Below are 5439 nucleotides of genomic sequence, written 5' to 3' on the forward strand. Positions count from 1 at the left end.
ATATTGTATTTTGTATTTTGTATTTGTTGCAGCCATTAGATCTAAGCTATGGGCATCGCTTTGAAAGAATCTTAGTCGAATAAATTGACCCCATGATCTATTTTTTAAACCCTAGCACTTATACTATCAGTATCTTTTATCGTACCGCTAGGTTACGGGAGCGTATATAACAGTCTTCTTTGAGCTTCTGTCTATCAGATTCACTCTTTGGTCGGCCAGTGGCAAGGATAGAAAACACTTGTCGAAGGTACCTTGCAGTTGGACTGAACCCAGAATCATGTGGTTGAAAAGTAAACTTCTTAACACACAGCGACACTTGCTCCTACAGGTACACACGCACGCACACACACGCACACACAGGCATATATATTCACACATATGTATGTAGAAAAGATTAGGATAAACAGATTTCATTTATTTTAAAGTTCCTATGCTCGTACTATAACTATGGTTGTTTGGAAGATCCAAGTGCATATAGATGCCCAGCCACAACTGTTATTTGTTAGATGTTATTGATAGATTTGTCATATGCCATTGGTAATAGGTAGTATTGTCCTAGCAACTACTAAAGGTAAGAACCATCACATAATAACTTAATTGTCCCTCTACGTCATACAATACTGACAGTAGCTCTGGATGATGATATTGGTATTGCTTAAATATCCAAGTGGGTAGAGTGAAGGTATGTTTGTTTTAAGAGAAGGAAGAAAGCACATATTTGATTACCTATTGGTTATTCGCATTAGTACATTGTTAGACATTACAGAAATAAATGCATAATAAATTGGAAAAAATATAACATAAATATACACACGTGCACACACACACACACACACACACACACACACACACACACACACACACACACACACACACACACACACACACACACACACACACACACAGTCATTCACTCACTCATATATATATTGAGATTAACCTACACAAATTTGAATATATCGGAAACATTTTCAATATTTCAGGCTTTGAAATATTGAAAATGCTGTGAGCTGGCAGAATCATTAGCACGCCGAACAAAATAATCAGCGGCATTTCGCCTGTCTTTGCGTTCTGAGTTCAAATCCTGCCGGGGTCAGCATTGCTTTAAATCCTTCGGTATCTTTAAAATACGTTCCAGTTGAGCATTGGGGTTGATGTCATCGGCTTACACCCTCCTCCAAAATTTCTGGCCTTGTGCCAAAATTTGAAACCAATATTTTAGACTTCAAACTATTGTGGACATATCTTCTGTGTCTTTCTTTACAGATCATTGTTAATGCAAATATCGTACATGCTTAAATATGTTCGGTTATATAGCGTACAAAAAATATATTTATTAGATTTCATCCAACAACAAGAAACAAAAAGAAGCAAAAAGAAAAAAACACAATTTAGAAAGTAAAAAGTTATGGATCATAAAATTTTTAACTGGAAACGGACTGAGGATAGTTGCATAATTGTAGCTGAGTGCAGCGTATGTTTCTGTCAGTTCACACCAGCATATTACAATAAAATATATTTCATTTTATTGAGTTCTATTATTTCAAAACTTTTTTATACTGGGAAATTTTGTGCTTTTGTATTTCCTCCACTTTTGTCATGTGAATATTAAAAACATAAAACATGTATATAATATAAATATTTTCCCAGAATTATATTTTTTCTGAATAGATTTGATATAAGTTTTAAAAACATATTCATAGGGTTCAATATTTCGCGTAAGTAAAACTAATTCAATAGGATTATTTGTGTTCACACACATACATACGCAACCACACACGCACACACACACACACACACACACACACACACACACACACACACACACACACACACACACACACACACACACACACACACACACACACATACACATGCACACACATACACATACACACTGACACACATACACACCCACAGAAGAGTAAAGCTAACGAGAAAGGCTAAGAAACACGCACACATACACATACATACATACATACATAAATACATACATACATACACGCGCACACCCACACATTATTGTAGGGTAAACAAATAGGTCTCTGTTTCTGAGTATTCAAGGAGTTAACTAACTTATATTCAATAATGTTGTAAATGGCTGAGTATTCCACTGGCGCATGTTATCCTAATGTAATTCTCAGGCATTAACAGTGTGATAAAGGAAGTAAACCGGACCTCTGAAGACATTCCAACGAACTTCCGCAGACATTCAGCTAACCCTGTTTCGTTTACGTGGCTTTGGTCAACTCAAGGCTTGAGTAAAATCATTTCTGCAGAATGTTAGAAACTGCGACCGAACACAATACCACATGTTTGTGAGGCAAACTTCTTGTCCACTCAAAAATGAACGCGAGGGATGCATGCTTACAGTTAAGAATGAATGACGCCCTTGACGATTTCGATGTTTATGTGTTAATGTGGGTTATTGTTTGTGAGTGTGTTCAAAAACCATGTAAGGTATGTCAGCAGAAAGATCTCAAAAGCGTTGACTATGAGGCAGCGGCTGCTTAGTGTAATAAGACTTCGTCAGCCAGTGAATGAAAAGATCGCATTACTTAAATGCCTGTTCCTCGAACCCACTATAAAAAAAGCACACCGCCGCAAAACCATCTGTTTGCTCTTTTTCTCTCACATAACGCGATGATCTACATGTATATAGTTTTTCTTAAATTAGTGGCTAAACACGATATATAGAGAAAATTCCAAAAGATGGAAGGACGGATTAAATTAAGCTGGCGTGTGTAGAAATAAAGCCTTACGGCAGGGATACAAGTTTTCACAGGCACAGGGAGGAATATCGATGTTGCACGGACAACAGCCGGCCAGGTAAGAAAGATCAAGCTTGGTCGAACCCCGGTAACGTGGGAAGAGAAGAGAAAGAGGTAGAGACAGAGGGACAAAAGAATTAAGGAGAGGCGAGAAAAAAATGACAGGGACACGGTGAAGTGAAAAGTGGAGGGAAAGTGAGCAAGAAGAGAAGGCAAGGAAATGTGAGAGAGGGGGAACGAAAGAAAAAGAGTGGAATGAACGAATAAAAGTGAAAGGGCTGATAGACAGAAATAGAGTTGTACAAGATTTGGAAAAATGTATACTTACATAAAAGAGCCCAAAGTGTACGTACGCCGCCATATATATATATATATAAATAATACAAAATGGGACAAGAACGCAAAACATCCAGACAGTTAGGTGATACAAGAAAAAGGGACAACAAAACATCCAGATAGACGATACAAAGAAAACAAGGACAGGTCATTCGGAGTTTTCTTTCACCAGTCGATATATATATATATATATATATGTGTGTGTATGTATGTATATGTATATATACATGTATTTATATATATATTTCAATAATAATAAAAGGGCAAAATTAATTAATTAATGATTAATAATTTTATCAAGTAGTCTGTACGTTGAAATAACTTTTTTAAGTAAAATTATACAAATATCCTATAATTATAAACATAATTATAATTATAAAATATTTGGGTGTGTATATACATCAATGCATAAATGTACATATAAAGTTATATATGAATACATACATCTACATTATATATTCATGATGTACACAAATACATGACAGGTATATATAATACTGAAATACGCATAAAGTAAACAGATGCAGACAAATATATTAATATAACAAATTAAGAAAATAATAAAAACATACAATCAATGAAGAAACAAAAAAGCAGTAAGATGAAACATGTTCATTTTATTAAGTATTTCTGTTTATTTAGAAACCTACAATGAACAGGTCATGTCACAGAAGCTAGACTATAAATTTCACAGGGTACAACCTTAAAGTTGACACCGATCCACAAAACGCAGAAAATTTCTGTCTCGCTTTTGGCTAGAAATAGAGAGTTTTCCCGATTTTTAAACTTCTTTAACTTTTTCCTCCAATTCTTTTTTCTACAACTTCAAACCTTCATAGCAACGAGACTGGAAGACTACATTATTATAGCTGATTTTCAGATTTTTTTCCTTCCCTTTAAAAAATGCATATTTTGCGATGAAGAAAACTAGATCCAAATAAACGACTTGTTTCTACATTCACAAAAAGTTTATTTGTCAATTTCGAAAATAATGACTAAAAAAATTCCGTTTCCAAAATTCTGGTGACCTCCTCTTTTCTCAATATTCAATATCTGAACACCACTTCTAACACTCTATACATACATACATACATACATACATACATACATACATACATACATATGGGAGAATTTACGAAATAAACAACAGACGAAGACAGGTGGTGTAAACAACAAATGGATGTATTAGTTTAATGCTCGGGAATAGAGAAAGTCTTTGACGTTTCGAGCTACGCTCTTCAACTGAAAGGAACACAGAAAGAAATAATGAGAGAAACAAAGAGAAAAAAATATAAATGTAGTGGTCAGCGAATTTGTGTCGGTGTGTAAAGAATAATAAAGTTACAACATGGTCTGGTTTTCATGTTTTTTTTATTATTGTATAAAAAGAATTTCTACAATGTTGAAGTGTGTTAAACATTAAAAAAAATTTTGTAATATTCATAAAGTTCAATTAGCGCTTTCATACGTTCGTAGTAATCATCAGATTTCAAAATGTATTTAACTGACAGTTGATCGCTTGACAACTGTAGTAAAATTACTGACTTCTTCCTTTTTATACCTTTTAGAGAGCTTCAAGGAGCTGAAGTTTTGAAATATGGATTTTACCAGTCCGCATGCAGCATAAACGTCAGTTTGCCGGGCGCATAGATATTACTGGCATAGATCCCGCCTTTATTTCAACCAGTTAACATGCAGTTTACATGTAAGCAAACTTTGTTTTTATTTCAGTCGGTGGGAGTCTTCTGTAATTTCTTTGTATTCATATGTTATTAAATCCACATCATCAACTGGTCCTTATATTATTGTTGTTATTTCCGCTCAGAACAGGTTTGAACATTTTAATAAAACATTTTTCTTTTATCTTTCTTCCAACCTTACTTGTGTCATGTAGTTTGTGGAAAAGAAAAATTGGAAATATTTTCTGACTACATGTTTCTATATGTTCACTCAATGGAATTCGGTGAACATTAGTGTTCCGGATTTGTTGTCTATATACTCATGAGCGTTCTGATAATGCATTCCCTGTCTCGCCAATATATGGTTACTCGCAATTCGGGCATTTAATGCAGTAGATCAAATTTCTGCTTTTGCAGTTCATATCTGAATTTGTGAAAATCTGCCCATATTTTGTTCCATTAGATCCATTAGAACAAAAATGGTTCGTTATGCAGCCTGCGTCTCCACATTCCTCGAGTTTGTTTTCATAACGCCCAGTGTTTCGAACACGAGCGGCGTCCATGTTATCTGCACGAGGAACCATTATATCTATTAGAGTAACGATTTTCTTTCTTTCACACCATATGATGATATATATATATATATATATATA

Source organism: Octopus bimaculoides, chromosome 20 (genome assembly GCF_001194135.2).
Source record: "Octopus bimaculoides isolate UCB-OBI-ISO-001 chromosome 20, ASM119413v2, whole genome shotgun sequence".
NCBI lineage: Eukaryota > Metazoa > Mollusca > Cephalopoda > Octopoda > Octopodidae > Octopus > Octopus bimaculoides.